An 18,539-nucleotide genomic window follows, 5' to 3' on the forward strand; every position below is an offset into this window, starting at 1 on the left:
CGGTGCTTTGTGACCACCTGGAGGGGTGGGATAGGGAGGGTGGGAGGGAGGGAGACGCAAGAGGGAAGAGATATGGGAACATATGTATATGTATAACTGATTCACTTTGTTATGAAGCAGAAACTAACACACCATTGTAAAGCAATTATACCCCAATAAAGAAGTAAAAATAAAAACAACAAAAACAAAATACAAGTACATATATAATATATGCATATGTGATTATATAAATATCATATAAAATCTATAAAGATGTGTAAAAAAAATAAAATGATATGCTCTTCTCATACTTATTTAAAATATTATATTATGATCAGTGTACCTATTACATATTAAACTACAAAAATTATCTACTCATAAGTAATAAAATGAAAGGAAATTAATTCATTTTTATGTGCAACTTTAAAATGAAAGTAGTAGATGGTATTTATAAGTTGTTGCTATAAAAACCTTCTGCTACAAAGCATTTAAGAATGTGTGCCTGTGTAGAATTTCTTCAACTTCAAATTTTATTGTCATTTCCCAAATATGCTTATATGCCTTTCTGCATCCAAACTTTTGATCTCTGAATTTAGTATATTTTCTTTTGCAGTCTGTATCTATTAATATTTAGCCTGTCCTTCAAGGGCAGTTCAAATTCCACCCTTTTCAATACTGCCTATCCTGATGACCCCAGCTAGAATAATCTGTTTTCCCTTTTGAATTTTCATAGCATTCCCTGATTGAATAATGTTTTTGGAACTCATATATTATCTTACTTTTCAACTTTTTATGCATTGCATGTAAACTTTTTAAGAAAAACATGTTTACACCTTTCTATGCTATGCAGTAGTCACTAAAGTATCATACACCGTAGGCCCAGATCATCAGTTGTTGAAACAAGGAACAAAGGAGTGAGAACTGGATTAACTCTGTGGGAATTGTGATACCTCATGGCCCTCCCATCCTTCTCTCTCTCTGTTTTTTTTTTTTAGCGGTACGCGGGCCTCTCACTGTTGTGGCCTCCCCCGTTGCGGAGCGCAGGCTCAGCGGCCATGGCTCACGGGCCCAGCCGCTCCGCGGCATGTGGGATCTTCCTGGACCGGGGCGCGAACCCGTGTTCTCTGCATTGGCAGGCGGACTCTCAACCACTGCGCCACCAGGGAAGCCCCATCCTTCTCTTTGTATACACCACTGATACTCCAGCAGAATGATGGCTCCCTGTTGCGGTCTATTTCCTTGATGGGGTGCATTTCCTCTTTGGGAAGCTCCTAGTCCTTGCTTTACCTTGAACGTTATTATGTTTAACATCAAGTGGCATATATTGGTTCACTAGTGGAACACTCAAAATATGAGGAGATTTTCTGCCTTTCATAGGTTAAAATGTAATACAGAACATTCTTCAGATAGCAGTATTTTGACATAGTTGGAAGATAATACTTAAGAAGCACTGTTTACCAGTGTCATGAACATCGGCACCTTGCTAAACATCTTTGGAGCTGTTTCCTTATCTGTAAAAGGCAGGTGGTGAAACCTCTCTTAGCAGGGTTGTTGCAGCTATTGAATGAAACACACATGGAGGTTACTTGGCTTTTACTGGGTGCTCCAAATAAGTCAGCTCCTTTCTCCCAACTAATGGCTATGGACTAAACAGTGAAAATGATTCTTACTTAGCATAGAATCAGCTGGCACTATGAGAAAACTTAACATAGTAGTTTTGTTACCTCGAGTTTTGAAAGTTATGTTCACGGAATATACATGCATTTAATCTTCAATGATTTTTTCACAATAACTGTTTCGTAATAAACTTGTAAGATTAGAATTGTATCTTTCCAGGTGCTAGTTAAACATTAAGCTAATTCTCTGATAAGAGGATTAAATGATTAAAATCAGTGGTTTTTTGGTATCCATTAGGGAAAGCCTTCAATTTCCTTTTTGTCAAATCACATATTTAGAAACTAAATATATAAGATATTTGTTTCGAGGACAAATAGCTGGGAAATTTGATTGTATATGTATTGTATTCTTTTTCAATAGAAGATATTTATAGCTATGTATTAATTACTTAGGTAGTCAGTTTATTTTTGGTTAAAATTCAAAATTAGAAATTTTGAATTCAGACTAGTTTTAAGGTTGAGGGTGAGGTAGAGGGTGATGGAAATGTGTTTTCATGCTGCATCAGTTTGGCTTCCTGAAGAGGTTGACATACTACAAGGCTATTTTTTCAGCTTTTATTAGGAATTGGATTTATTTTCTTCCTGAGTTTAGGCTCATAGCTCAGGCAAAGACATAAGCTCTTCTGCTGCTAGAACAGGTCTCTGGGAAGAAAATACATTCCATTCTGTGCTTTTGTTTATAGCAAAATGTCAAGTCAGTTACCTACTGAACACAAACCTCAAGAATTCTGGGATCTCAAACTTGAAATAGATGGACACATCTGCCAGGAGAAGAAAATTGGTACTGGATTCAACAAGGCCTAGTAACACAGTGTTATATTTAGATTCAGATAGCCAACAGGAAATATTATGGTTCATGCTATCATGTATTACTGTATATAACTGCCTCGTTGATCCAGTTAAAACATATATTGAGTTCTCTACATGTTCAAAGCACTGTTCTACATAGAGGTTCTCGGGAAAGTAAATATAAAGCAAACCTGATTCATGACTGTAGGGAGGTTAAGTCAGTGTGTGTGTATTTGTGTGCATGTTCATATGTGTGGGTGGGGCAGGGTAGGTCAGGGATAGGGAGAATTAAAAAGGCAAATAAATGACTATAGTGTAATATAAGATACAGAGAAAGATACACAAGAGAGAGAAACAGATCTGAGAAGGGAGGAGTCACATTTTGATGGGAAGGTACCCTTGCATCTGCCCCTTAGAGGTAAATAGGGTGAGTGAGAGATGCACCAGCAGAGGGAAGGCTGGGGCCTAAGTACAAAGGCCAGGAAGGAAATGGGTCGAGTTAATTGAACTTCATTGTAGGCTATGTGGATGGGAGTAAAATGGATTAAAGCTACCTGGTAGAATTTGGTATTATTTCACTATTAGAGATGTTAGATTTAACAGAGCGTGATTTAAAATTTGTAACTTAAAGTGGAAAAGGGAGGGAATCATGTTTCCAACCCTGATCTTCTTTAGATTCTTTAAACCAGTCTGGGTTTCTCAGCCTCAGTATTATTGATATCTTGGACTGGATAATTCCTTTTATAAGGATGTTTAGAGGCAACCCTGCCCTCAACCCAGGACTGGGACTAGAGGGAGGCAAGGGAGGAAGGTAAGCCATGGTTTTAAAGAGGCACTCACTCCCAGGGCCCTATGAGCTTTAATCTTGTGTCTGGGTGACCCTAAGGGTGAGTGAGTGCCTCCTTAAATTTTGAGCCCCAGGCACCTCCCATGCCTGCCACAGTCCTGGCACTGCCTCCATCCACCAGAAGCCAGTAGCACCCTCCCAGTTGTGACAGCCAAATAAGTTTCCAAAAACCTTCCAGGTTAAGAAACACTGCAGTCTAACTGGAATAACTCAGCAGATTTCTTTTTCATTTGTAAAATGCCAAGAGGAGCAGCCAGCAGTGTGATGGAATTCAACTGAAAGGTAGCAACTAAATACAGGTACAATTTGGGCTGAGACACACTTGGGGTGTAAGATTTGAAGAGAGAGCTGTGGAAAGAAGCTGCTGTGATTAATGGGCTGATAGGCATTGGCATTAGGAAGAGACAAGGGTTTGTATGAAAGTTACCTGAAGGTGAAGGATCCATTCTGCTGTTAATAATATACCTGACTTCTAGGCCTTGGCTGCACTGAAGAATAATAATTCTGCTGTCAATCTTGGGGTCGATATAACAAGACTTCCAAGTATGTTTTCCTGGTGCTCATACAAATGCTCAAAAAAGTCTACAGCGTGCTTGTGCTTTATTTTCATTTTACAGAATTAGGCTGTCTTCTTGGTTAATACGTCACTGTGCTTATATTTGCTGTTATCAATTCTACTCTATTCTGTTTTCTTGGGCTCTGGGGAAGCTGTGGCCTTGGTATTGTGCAGTTTGTGCAGTGTGGTTGCCAAGATTACAGATACATCAGACCCTAGTGGACTACTAACCGTATCAGTTACTATGACATCACAAAGACACGTAATATTGTGTGTATTTTCATGGTAGGGGTTAAATACAAGTGATATGGTTAATTAATGTTTAGCAATAGAGTTTAAAGCCTGAAATTCCAGGTGTCTCACATTCAATAATGTGTCAACAGCACATAGCTCTATATATTTTTGTGGCACTTAACCACAAAAGTTGGTATGTGATAATAATAACAACAGTTGAGTTTTATAGCTCGCTAACATCTACCAGGCAGTGTCCTATGTGTTTTATTTGCATTTATTGTTCCAGTAACCTTTGGTGGTGGCTAATATTATTATCTCCATTTTATGGATATGGAAACTAAACTTAACCAGTTTCATTAACTTGCCCACAGTCATACGGTTAGGATCACTTGATTCCAGATCTGCCAACTCCTGAGTGCATGTTCTTAAATATTGCTTCAGGGCTGCCTGTAAATGACCTTGTAGGTTGTGCAGGGCACAACTCCAGGTGTCTGCCTACACATTGTACACATTGTGAGTGCTCCAAGACTGTCCTGGTAGGTGCACACACAAAGAAGTGAATTCTAATGCTTTTAAGTGTTATTTATTTTTACATTTTTATTGCATGGTATACAGTGAGTGATGGGAACCTGGGCAGGGATTTCTTTCCCTCCCTCCCTCCTTCCTTTTTCCCTCCCCCCCTCCCCCCCTTCCCCCCCTTCCTTCCTTTCTCCCTTCCTTCCTTCCTTCCTTCCTTTCTTTCCAGCAAGGACATGCCTGGATGTAAATTCCATTGAGGAAAGGATGGAATTCAACCAAAAGGTTGTTTCTTGCCTATTGTTATTTCCCATATTCTAGTGCAGCTAATGCTCTTAGGAGAATGAAACTACCCCTTTAGAAGTCCTCCTTCAGGTAGTGTTAGTGAAAATCGTATAATGCCACCCATTCTTTTTCTGAGGCCTGAGGCCAGAATATTCTCTCACTATTATTTATTATTGTCATGGAGCCATTAGCTTTTGCCATTAGAAGCTATACTTATACTAAAGGTGTTAACAGCTGGATGTATGTGCTCCAAATTCTCATTACATGCTGCCGACCTCTCCCTATAAATCTCAGCTTGGAGATATCAGCTTTCTACTTGTTGGCTCTAATTGGAAAGTTCTCTGCTATATCCAGGTACAGAATGTACTATCAGAGCTTGAATTTCTGCCCCTTATTAACATTGCCTTTGTGACTTATTTCCTCAATTCTCTTTCCATTGGCAATCCGGCTGAAACAAATTCCTCAGTTTTATATACAAAGTGAGCTTGTGGTAGAACACATTACAAATCATGCAATGCAATAAAAGAGAGCACAGTCTAATACTTTTACCATTAGAGAATATTAAAATGTCCTTTACTAATTAATTACTTGCACACCATTTTTTCACTTAATAATTTAGAAATAAATTCATGCATTTTTCATCAGTTTGAAACTCATTTTACAGTTAAAAATCCAGCTGTCAAGTATGCAATAGGAAATTTCATGAAGAGTTTGTGAGGAGTTGTGTTATAATTTCCTGAAACCTACCTACACTTCAAATGGTTTCTAATTTTATGGATATGGAAACTAAAGACTCTTGTGTAATCCAGAGGTGGCAAAGGGAACGTTTGTGACTTGATTCATCTGTCCATCAGGAAAAATATTTCCCTGAGAGAATCCTTTAGATTTCCCATATATTTAAGCTGGTGCATTTTCCGATGGTGTATCATTATATCCTTTTTTTGAAGTAGGAAGCCTATATACCATACTTAAAAACTCTTAAACACTCAAACATTTCTGTTCTAGGTTCTTTACATATGTTAATAATGACATACTAGAAATCAGTGTTACTCAGAAAGATTCATCTTAAGTGCATACTTAGAAGTATTTTTGTCTCTAGTAGATATTTAAATATTTAAACAGTTACTTCTCAAATTTCAATCAAAAAGCACTTACTTTGAAATAATTGTGTAGGGTAGGCTGAATGTGAGTTTTGTTCTCCTTGGGTTTTAATTTATTTTTTCTATTAAAAATTGATTAAACAGTTTTCAAATAAATGAAGCTCAAGCTTCATGAGGCCATGAGGTAAAATGATCAAAACTGTATAATTTCTAAATTAAGATCTATGTAGAATTATGATATTTCCAAGAAATTAAACACGAACACTTCCTTTTTCCTCAAATGAACTTATTTTCCCTAGCATTAATATCAAGAAAATAGGACAAATTTTAACTTAGAAAAATCTTCATTATTGAAGTTTGAGGTTAAATAATCATCCTCTTTTTGGAAGAGGATGGAACAAAATTTTTCCAGGCCTTTTCTGATTAAGTTATTCTACAGAATATTTAGACTATGTGCTTCTCTTATATTTGGTGACAAAATATGTGTACAAAATCGGAATTTATTATTGGATGTTGTTACTTTCAGAATTATAGGGGTGCTGGGCAAATTCAGCTGAAGAGACAATAGGTATATTAAAAGATAAACTTCACTCTGTATGACAGACTCTAGGTCCATCCACCTCACTACAAATAACTCAATTTCGTTTCTTTCTATGGCTGAGTAATATTCCATTGTATATATGTGCCACATCTTTTTATCCATTCATCTGATGATGGGCACTTAGGTTGTTTCCATCTCCGGGCTATTGTAAATAGAGCTGCAATGAACATTTTGGTACATGACTCTTTTTGAATTATGGTTTGCTCAGGGTATATGCCCAGTAGTGGGATTGCTGGGTTGTATGGTAGTTCTATTTGTAGTTTTTTAAGGAACCTCCACACTGTTCTCCATAGTGGCTGTATCAATTTACATTCCCACCAACAGTGCAAGAGTGTTCCTTTTTCTCCACACCCTCTCGAGCATTTGTTGTTTCTAGATTTTTTGATGATGGCCATTCTGACCAGTGTGCCATGATATCTCATTGTAGTTTTGATTTGCATTTGAGTGAAGTAAGTGAGAAAGAGAAAAACAAATACCGTATGCTAACACATATATATGGAATCTAAGAAAAAAAAAAAAAAAGGTCATGAAGAACCTAGAGGGAATAAAGACACAGACCTACTAGAGAATGGACTTGAGGATATGGGGAGGGGGAAGGGTAAGCTGTGACAAAGCGAGAGAGTGGCATGGACATATATACACTACCAAACGTAAAATAGATAGCTAGTGGGAAGCAGCCGCATAGCACAGGGAGATCAGCTTGGTGCTTTGTGACCACCTAGAGGGGTGGGATAGGGAGGGTGGGAGGGAGGGAGACACAAGAGGGAGGAGATATGGGGATATATGTATATGTATAACTGATTCACTTTGTTATAAAGCAGAAACTAACACACCATTGTAAAGCAATTATACTCCAATAAAGATGTTAAAAAAAAAGATAAACTGAGGCATATTAAAATTCTTAAGCATTTGAGCAAAAAGCTATTGGAATTAGCACCAAACCAGAAGAGGTTAGGAGTGCTCCGCCAACAGGAGCCTAGGAGACACTTTTATAGAGAAAAAGCAGAAGCAAAGTAAGGAAGTTGTTGGCTGGCTGCGGCGTACGGCCTAGCTGGCTGCTTGTGATTGGTTGTCTTTAGTGTTTTGATTTCATAACCGTGAGGCACTCACAAGCATAGATTTTGTTTGCTTACATAGACCTCCGCAGCATTACAGCCACCACAGTCTAACGGCCTCCCTGTTTAATTAATTTAACAAGAAGTACACACTTTGGATATGTATTATATTATGAATTTGATTGCATGGATTTAAGAGAGATTTCAGCTTTCACGTAGCATCAAACACACTGTGTTAATCCAAATGTTACTCTCTGAGCGCAGAGACCTGACATTATTTTTCAGATAATATGTAGATTGTGAGAAAATAATTCCTGATTTTGAAAACTTAGAAAATTTTGTTCCTGTTTCCAAAATGGATCTGTGCTAGTCAAGTACCACTGACCTCTTCACTCATTTCTTTATATAGAAAATGGAGACCATGGTTAAGAATAGTCAGCTTCTACCTTTTGAGTATTAAAGAAGAAACTATCACCAGGTCACACCGCTTAATTGTAAACGTGGTCTTTTCTGGTTTAGTAGAAAGGTTATCTTTGTTTCAACCTCAGATTGCCCTTAGTAAAAGAAGCAGCTCCCATTCTGATCTTTTTGGGTGCACATTGGAAGACAAAGGAAGAAATGTGTCACAAATATTAAAAACTGTTAAAAGTGCATAAACGTAGGATACCACTAAATGTGAATCTGTAATCTGTAATACCCACATAAATGTCTCGGGCTCAAAGGACACTAACAGAATGCATTTGGCGACAAGAGAATTTTTTTCCCCAAATACTTTTAATACAACAATAATCTGATATTTTATAGTGACTAGTCATTTCCACCTCTTTGCCTCCCTGCTCTTTTATCATTCTATTTCTCCGTTTCCTCCTTCTTCTTTCTGTCTTGGCATTCCCCTAAAAATAGGAGTGTATTCTATTATCGTGGTCATTGCCTTTTATTTTTTTAAGTTGCCATTATTTTCCAATCTTGTGACTCTTGTTTTATAGGAACTACAATTCTGGATGGAGGAAGAATTTTAAAAATAAAGTTTTTAATAGTACTTCCTTTTCTGTTGCATTTCAGTGGGTTAATAACTTTTTCTGAAAGAAATATAATTGATAGTGCTGTGTGTTATCAAGTGCTAAGCTGTCTGCAAGTAGTATATCATTTTATTATTTCAATGACCTATGAAGTATTTCTATTTTGGAAAGGAAGAAACTTTGACTTTCAGAAGGTTAACTAAATTTTCCAAATTCACATAGCTTGTTAGTGGTTGGCCCAAGAAAAGACAGATCCTGACTCTTAATTTTTAAATATTCTGCAAGTAATTCTTGGATGTCTTAGAATTAAGCATTACTTAAATAGTTTCTCAGTACATCAAGTATAAATATTAAAACCTCTTCCATGATAATCTTTTAGAAAAAAAAGTTTATATGTTTCTAAAAAAGTGGACTAGAATCTCTGATAACTGTGTTTGCTTATAATTAACATAGGAAACATAGTATTAAGTACTTGTATGAATATCAAATTATAAGAACAGCAGAAGTATTTTCATGTGTTCATATTTCTGTACCTTATCTATTAATACATGAGTTGCATTATACCTTGGTTGTTGACATGATCTGAATTAGCATAGTTCTGTTTTCAGCTTCAAATACTGATTTGGTAGTTTGCAATCCAGTCCAGTTTTTATCTATCATTGGGAAGTATCAACTAAGTAATACATACCTGACCAAATTTTATAATCCTTTAGGCTCATGGGCTCTGACCTTGAAGCCTTTAAAAAATATGTTGGGGCTTCCCTGGTGGCGCAGTGGTTGAGAGTCCACCTGCTGATGCAGGTGACACAGGTTCGTGCCCCGGTCCGGGAAGATCCCACATGCCACGGAGCGGCTGGGCCCATGAGCCATGGCTGCTGAGCCTGTGCGTCCGGAGCTTGTGCTCCGCAGCAGGAGAGGCCACAACAGTGAGAGGCCCGCGTACCGCAAAAAAAAAAAAAAAAAAAAAAAAAGTTGGTTTTGTTTTCCAAAGATTCTTAGCAACTCCAAGACTTGGTCCAGGATTTGAAAGCTAATTTTTCATAATGCTCTTGCAGTTCTTACCATCTTTCTTTGATTTTATCATTCCCTATCCTGGAAATTAGTCTTTAGTTTGCTCTGTTAGTTTTTGTTTGCTACAGTGTATTGTTGTGTTCCTGTCTTATCCCTCCTCTTATAATGTTCTTACAGATATTACTGTTTATATGCAATAAAAGAAACACAAAAACAACCCAAAACTACAACCCAAACTCTTTGTGATAGTGAGGGAGTTGAAACCATGCTGTATGACCAAAGTGATGTAGGAAAAGACAGTGTTGCCAACAAAGAATGACAGCCATTGTCACTGGCTCATTCTCATCGTGGGCTTAAAATTCACATTTCTACTAAAAGCAACATCAGCAGATGCTAACCCATGTTTCAGCCTTGTGCCAAATTTAAATGCTTGTAAGGAAACTCAGAAATACTGCTAGAAACGAAGGAGGCATTAGACTTATGCAATTTGTAAGCAGAACGAAAGGAAATTTGTGATTTACTCTTTGTTTTTAATATTTGACTTTTGGGGGAGGGTAGATTTCATGATTGCAACCTATACATTCTATTTAAATTTTGGTGACTGTCCCTTTTTTGTCATTGGAAATAATATGTTAACTTGAACTCTGCACTCTGACAGAAAAAAACACCTTAGAATTTCATTTTTCCAAACATTGAGATTGTTCTTTTCATTTTCTACAAGAAATTAAATGACTGAGATTCTGAAAATAATGTAGTGCTTTCTCTAAAATACTCTTGCATTCCATCTACCCAAATAGCACAAGGATCGATGCCATCGTTGGCTACTAAAGCCATTTATCATGCCAAATGTTTGCAATTGTGTAGGATTTATTTCAATGATTTTTTTTTTCTTTTTTACTATTTGACTGACAGATGTAATGAAAGTCATTGGCAGCCCCTATCAAAAACAAGTGCTGCTGTGTATTAGCAACTGAAAATACCCCTTTCATCTTGGCAACCTAATAGAGAGCCTGGTATTCTAAATGTCTTCTCAAAAAGAAAAAAATAAATAAAATAAAATTTTAAAAAGAATATTTTGGTGCTTAGGCAGAGTCTCCTCAGAAACCTTTAAACTTCCGTTGTACGGGTTTTTTGAGAGGAGCTGCATGTATGAAAAATGACTTACATGGGCAAATTGAGAAGTCTACAAAGGTTTCTAGTTGAACAAAACACTGAGGTCAACATTTGTGTAGAAAAATTTTTTAGTATATGTTTGTTTGTTTGTTTATTTTTACAGTTGACCCTTGAACAACAGGGATTTGAACTGCGCTGGTCCACTTCTACAGGGATTTTTTTCAATAAATACATACTAGAGCACTACACAATCTGTGGTTGGTTGAATCTGTGGATACGGAACCTCAGATACAGAGGAACTGCGGGTACGGAGGGCCGACTATAAGGTATACTGGGATTTTCAACTGCATGGAAGCTCAGCGCACCTAACCCCTCTGCATTGTTTAAAGGTGGATTGTATATACACACACGTATTACTTGAAACAATCGTGTATAAACTCTTTAAGCTTTTTCTCTGCCTTTATATTGGAGCTGTGGTAGCTTCCAGGATACGTTGTAGTAAAATAGCACACACAAAGTATTTGCTTAGGTAAATCTGTATCCTGCACCCACCTCTTCCATCTCAGAGGCCTTCCCTAGTCACATTAGCTAAAAGGACCATTTCCCCCAACCCCTTATTCCTATGATACTTTAAAAAAATCTACCTCATACAAAGCAATCCTTTTAATTTGTCCGTTTGTATCCCCTACTAGGGCAGAGTACATTGTGTGTTGATTTTCTGCCAGATTCTCCTGAGTCTAGTCTTATACATAACATGCACTCATGCACTATTCATTCATTCAAAAATAATTCTTAGTACTTGTCTTGAGATGGGGAAAATGTGACGAACAAAAATGAAGACCCTGCCCTTATGGGACACAAAACTCTTTGTATTAAAAAGTACATTTTTTTGATAGTTCCAGATTTATTCTATAACCGTGCAATAGTTTCTAGGGCTCTTATTATATATGTGTCAGAATAGAAATAAAGCTAGTCTCTTTTTTTTTAATGTTCCCTTTATAACTTTTCTGCCTTTATTCCAGGGAGTCACTTTAGCATGGGTAAACATTATCGGTTATCATTGTTTCTTACTTTCTCCATTTGTGAAAAGAGGGAGCCAATTCCAAGGCTTTTCTACAGCCTAGGGCTTAATAAACCATTATCAGTTGTGCTTTCCAACGTGTGTCAGTTTCTCTTTATAGAGAGCCTTTCTGGTGTTTTCCTACATGTGACTAAGAAGGCAGTTTAGAGTTTGTTTGGTGGGAAGATGTGCAGTAATGTTAATAGTCCACCATTTTGGAATATCAGTATTCTATCCGAGTAACCTGAAACACTGAATAAAAGTCTAACAAAACAGACGTTTCCTAATGGTGCTTTAAATGGTGTTTTAAGAAAAAAATGTTTGAATTTACAGTTTCTTTTTTAAATTAAATTTATTTATTTTATTTTTGGCTGAGTTGGGTCTTTGTTGCTGCATGCGGGCTTTCTCTAGTTGCAGCAAGCGGGGGCTACTCTTCGTTGCAGTGCGCGGGCTTCTCATTGCAGTGGCTTCTCTTTGTTGCAGAGCATGGGCTGTAGGTGCGTGGGCTTCAGCAGTTGTGGCGCGGGGGCTCAGTAGTTGTGGATCGCGGGCTGTAGAGCGCAGGTTTAATAGTTGTGGCTCGTGGGCTCTAGAGCACAGGCTGAGTAGTTGTGGCTCACGGGCTTAGTTGCTCCGCAGCATGTGGGATCATCCCAGACCAGGGTTCGAACCCATGTCCCCTGCATTGGCGGGCAGATTCTTAACCACTGAGCCACCAGGGAAGCCCTGAATTTACAGATTTTTAAGATTGTAACCTTAATTTATTTTAACTTAAACACAGTCTAATATAAAACCTTTCCTACCCATTTTTGTGCTGGAGTAATACTTTATGAACTGATGTGACAAGAGTTGCAAAAGTTGCTGTCTTAGCGTTTCCCGTATGAATACACTGTCATTTGTTTCTTTGCTTCAAACTGACCCTTGGGCCTGGAATGTCCTTCCCCTTTTCCTTTTAGTTCACTGTTTCCTTTCTATCTTTTAAGAAACATTGCTTTTTCTAGGATTCTGTCCCTGTCCTTACTTACCTGAGGCTGGTTAATTATCATAAAGCCATGCACATCGTTATTTCTCAGTGTTTTCATAAAGCCATGAGCATAGTTATTTCCTTTATCACATTTTTCATAATTATTTATTTCTAGCTTTGCATCCCCTAATTAGTCTGTGAGCTCTTTGATCCTAGAGACTTTATCGTGCTCTGGTTTGTAACAGTCTAACCCAACACGGTGTCTGGCACATAGATTGTCGGAGACTTTTCAGGTGGCTATAACAAAATACCACAGACTGGGCAGCTCATAAACAACAGAAATTTATCTTTTATAGTTCTGGAGGCTGGAAGTCTGAGATCAGGGTGCAACATGGTCAGGTGAGGGCCCTCTTTCAGGTCGCTGATTTCTTGTATCCTCATATGGTGGGGGAAGTGAGCTAGCTTTCTGGAGGCTCTTTCATAAGGGTCCTAATCCCATTTCTAATAACCTTCCAAAGGCCCTACCTCCTAATACCATCATCTTAGGTGTTAGATCTTCAACATAGAATTTTGGGAGACACAGACATTCAGAGCAGAGCATAGATCATGCTCAGTATATGTCCATAAATGGATGAATAAAAATTAAAGATTAAGATTGGATCCAATTCTTTGTGCAGAGGATAGAGCCTCAAAGAAGGTATAGTCCAGAAGGGAGAATACAATTCAACAATGATTACTTTTTCCATTATGATAATCGCTGAAGTTATGAAATATAGGGGCAATAATGAAATGAAAATTGATTAGGGAAGAGCATGCAATTTAGGCCAGAAAATTGAACTGACGATGAACTCAGATTATGGTTATGGGGACCAATTGAGAAGGATTCTTGAATGATTATGAAGAATTTGCAAGGAGTGTACCGAGTAAAGAATGATGAAATTTAATTGAAAATAACTTGTTGAAACTTTATAATAATTGGGAAAATAGACACGAAGGTGTAGGAAAATTCATTTTAATGCTGTAAATTATTGATGAATTATCACTGCTAGCATATGCTCAAAATAGATTTATGTTGTCAATTTTTAAAAGCCCTTGGATAATTTAGATTAATATAATTCACTTAAAATCTATATAAAATATTAATAAGTGACATTACCCACCACATTAAGACCTTGCTCCATGTCATGGACTGTGCTGCATACTTTTGTATGCATTATCTTTAATACTTAATCCAGTGCAATTGTTCACATTTTACAGATGAGAAAACAGAGGGTTAGAGAGTTCATTCCACTTGTCTTTGATCACACAATTCATTAAATACCAGATCTGGCATTAAATCCATTCCATTTGAATTGAAAGTTTGTGCCTCATTACACTACACTGTCATATACGCCAGTGAGTCCCTGAAGTACGTATACATTTTCAGCATGAGCTTAAAGTGTCAAGCATAAGTGTATATAATTTAGTTATCTTTTACGTGGTCACTCATTCATTCATTTATTCATTCATCAAACATTCATTGTCTCTCTAGGCACTGAGCAAGGTACTGCATATAAAACACATTTGCATGCTTTTTTGGAATTTATAGTGGAAGAGAAAGGCATTTAGAAATATAAATAACTATGTAATAACAATCTTGATAAATTCTATGAAGAAAAATACAGTGCCTTTTGTTAAGTAGATTACAGAGCAGGGTTCACATGTACTTACTTTCCTGTGGGCAAAGGTAATTAGATTTACAATATAGCTTACTGTAACTCAAGAAGATGCTTAAAATAGCTCTAGATAAGTGGTACCACACCAGTGTAATCAAGCCGAACAGTTTGAAAACATTGCTCTTCCAGCAGTCTTTCGACAGTACAAAGGGAATTTTGGTGAATTGAAGAAAATGGTCCTGACAGGTTTTGAAACTTTACCAAATGTCATGTCTGTATTTCAGCTTTGGAAGGTGACTTTGGAACTCTCTCTACAATGACCTACATCTGTTCACAAAAGATAATAAATATCCATGAAGATGATTATTGTGCTGCCCTTTAGAGAGCAGTATCTATCCTGCTGCAACTCTGAGTATGTGGGAGATTTTGAACTAGACATATTGAGAGAGTATTCGATAAGTTTGAATATTTGGCTTCATGTATTGCTAACATGTGGCATAAAATCTAAACAGCAGTAGAACAGGAGAATTTATATCATTTAAGACCTCATAAAGCTGAATGGCCAAACTAAAACAAACAACCAAAAACATTTTTAAAAGGCAAACAAAGCAAGGCAAAACAATGTGAAACTTAACCAGATGTTAATAGCAACTTAGGTCCTGCCTTTATTGTAGTTCAAAGGTTGTGACAGCCTAAATTTCAATTTCAGAAGTTACCTTAGGCCTGTGTTATAATGATGTTATAAGTAACTGGCACTTAAGGAATTTGTGAAAATTGCAGAAAAAGCAAAGTCAGTGATCTCTGTTGTTTTTTTTCTCACCAACAAATGTGTGTTGTAGTTTGACTTTTCTTTCTGCCTTCTCCGTTCAAAATCTGTTCATAAACCGATGGAAATCTGGTAATTTCCTGACAGTTGGAGGTACTTTTGTAATTATCTGTAAATCTGAAAGGCTTGAGACTATTTATTAGCTGTCAGGGAGCCACTGAAATGCTTTTCATGAATTAAGTGGAAATGTATGTTAAAGATAGAAGTTAAGCAAGAAATCCGATATCATAATTGAAACTCATTGTTGTCTATCAACTCTAGGTATTGTAAGTCTTCCCTATTATCACCTTTCCTGAGAGTTCCTTATCCTGTCAGTACTTCTCAGTATCCTCTCCCTTGTCTTTCTTTCCTCCTCTCACAAAAGAGGAATTGTTAAGTTGGGTCTTGAGGAATAAATAGGAGCTTTGCTAACAGAAAAGTGAGAAAAGGATTCCTTGATAGGCACTGACTTCTACCAAGGCGGTAAAAACGTGAAGGTATGAAACAGCATGGGTTAAGCTGAAAACTGAATTAATTCAGTGTTGTTAGAACATATAGTGCAAGGCAAGAAGTGACAGTAGAGGAGAACGATGGGGGAAGGGGTCAAAACAGATGGCAAAACCATCCAAGATCAAGAAGAACTTATCGTATATTAGGTGAGGGCCTATTTGGTGACCAGGAAGGGGCTTACCTCTACTACCAGGGCAGGAGGGAATGAATGAAGGATTAATAGAGATACAGAAATGTGCACAGATAAGAACACATTTGTGAGATTTCATGCCTGGTCTGATGGTTTTCATTTTCTTTGCAAATAAGAAGCCTGGTTAACCACAGGTGATGACAGAGTGGTCAGGAAACTTGAGGAGAGAGGAAGCTGTTCAGAACTGTATTGGAAAGGAGAGGAAGGTACCAAGAGGTGTGAAAAAAGCTTACAGGGAGAGGCACTGAGAGTCCTGCTAAAACTGAGATCTATGAATGTGTATTGGCATCCGTCTGTGCACTTAATTTATATTTTTAGAGCTCTACTTAGTACTCTAGTTGTAGGGCCCATTTTTGACTTTGGAATTTTCAGGTTCCTTGTTACCAGAAGACAAAGTTGACTTGAGAACATTGATGATTATAGATGATATTAATATTTATTGAGTGCTTATTGTGCTAGGAATTGTGCTTAGTACATTATGGACATTGCCACATTTATTCCCCTCTTTCCTATGAAGTATAAGTATTATTCCCATTTTAAAAAACAAACTGAGAATCCTGTTAAGTAATTTTCCCAAGATATTTTACCAATGAGAAGCAGAACTAGGATTTGAATGAAGATCAACATTGCCGCTGAGTAGAAAAAAAATTGAGGTTAAAAAGCGCTAATAGTTTGGGAGAAGATGTAAGTGTCAAAACAGTGGAAAATTTCAGGGAAATTCCAGGACAGAATTGATGGAAATAAGGTTTTTAGTGTTGTATAAAAGATGGGAAGCTAATTGGGAATCGGAATGTCAATGCTTAAGACTCCAGTAGTAGAAGCATTCAGAGTGCCCATTAGCTTCAAGTTGGAAGTGAGTTACTGAAAGGAGAGTAGAAGTGGAGGTTGTGGATTCTCTGGCTAGGTTATTGATCACAGTGCATGATTATTGATCATCAGTATTGATTATGGTGAGACTTTGGAGTGAAGAGAAATGGATTTTGAAGAAATGATCTGAAGGATGATAAGTCCTAGTTTTCAGGATGATATAACTTGATGAAATGAACTTAAATGAAGAAAGATTTCTTTGTATGAGTTGAAAAAGTAATGACAATAAGATGTAGAGTGGAACTAGGATTATGGTGAGCCTCTGTTCTGGACCTAATGATATGGAATTAGCATGTATTCAGGAGGACTCAATATAAGTCAGGTCTTCAAGGAGAAAAGATCATGGAGAGAATGCAATGTCTAGGTTAGGAATAAGGAAATTTATTTGAAAAAAATGGGAGCTCTAGAGGATACAGTGAAAAATATTGGGAAGGACATCAAGAGGGGTGGGGTAGGGTGGAGAGTATGAACCAATAGGAAAAAATAGTGTAGTTGTGTGAGTATGAGACTGAGAAAGAGGATTAGTGATTAGAGGAAACAGTTAATTTAGGACCTGAGAGTATGAGAGACAGAGGCATCAGTGGAATTTGATGGCTTCAAATTTGTAAATGGAGCTTTGGTTTAAAGGTGTTTATCTATTTTGATTCCAAATAGTGCCATGATTTGACTTCAGCCGCATTAATATTTGAGCTGAGTGTGGCGCTGTCCAAAGTTCTGTAGGTGTTGAGCTGATGGAGGTACCTTGCTGGTCGGTCGTTCAATATAAGATCTGGATTAAAAATAACTGGATTTATGCTTCTGGTTCTGTCACCTGCTTAATAATATTTTACTTAAAAAATCTAATATTGATATTAGTACATATTACTTAGGCATATTTTTCTAATATTTCACTTATTCAAAGCATCACACTGCATTAATATTTAGTGTTTAGGATTGTATATCATCATCTTTTGATTATTAGGACAGGTTCCTACTTAATGATATTAATTTCTATTGCTATATTTAAAAACAACGTAGTCTTACCTAAGCACTTGAATAACTGTAACACAAATTAAGAAATATCAATGGGGTCTGTAGATTTACTTTTTCCAAAATGTATGGAAAAGAAAGGTGGCTTACAGAAAATAAAGTAGATACAACATCATCAAGTGGATTTTCTCCAAAAATTCATCAGATTTTAGCACTGCAAGTGTTTTTACACATCACATAGTGCATCCACTCATCAATGCAAGCATTCAAGGTCTTTTTTTTTTTTAACATCTTTATTGGAGTATAATTGTTTTACAATGGAGTGCTAATTTCTCCTGTATAACAAAGTGAATCAGCTATACATATACATATATCCCCATATCCCTTCCCTCTTGCATCTCCCTCCCACCCTCCCTATCCCACCCCTCTAGGTGGTCACAAAGCACCGTGCTGATCTCCCTGTGCTGTACAGCTGCTTCCCGCTAGCTATCTATTTTACATTTGGTAGGGTATACATGTCCATGCCACTCTCTCACTTCGTCTCAGGGTCTTTTTATGAAAGATATATCTTCTAACTGTATGGTAGTTGTGGAAAGAGTGAGCAAAATTGAGGTTGGAATGTTGGCTTCTGCCCCTAAAATTGTGTAACCCTGAAAACTTGGCTTCTCCAAGCCTAGTGTTCCCTGTTCTATAAAATGGGAATGCTATTATTATCAAAGAGTAATTGAGAGGATTGCA

The 18,539-nt window shown here is 37.1% G+C and overlaps 1 protein-coding gene across 8 annotated transcripts in view; it reads left to right on the top strand.

Moving 5' to 3' along the window:
- The window catches only part of SLC16A7 (solute carrier family 16 member 7), a 160,605-nt gene that overhangs the window by 34,857 nt on the left and 107,209 nt on the right, over positions 1-18,539 (top strand). For 5 of the 8 annotated variants that reach the window (XM_033440515.2, XM_033440516.2, XM_033440519.2 and 2 more), the window contains exon 2: positions 10,945-11,107. The exons of the other annotated variants lie outside the window; for them this stretch is intronic. The gene's annotated coding sequence lies outside the window, so the exon portion shown is untranslated. The remainder of the gene's footprint in view (positions 1-10,944; positions 11,108-18,539) is intronic. 8 annotated transcript variants of the gene reach the window in all.

This window comes from Orcinus orca, chromosome 11 (genome assembly GCF_937001465.1).
Source record: "Orcinus orca chromosome 11, mOrcOrc1.1, whole genome shotgun sequence".
NCBI lineage: Eukaryota > Metazoa > Chordata > Mammalia > Artiodactyla > Delphinidae > Orcinus > Orcinus orca.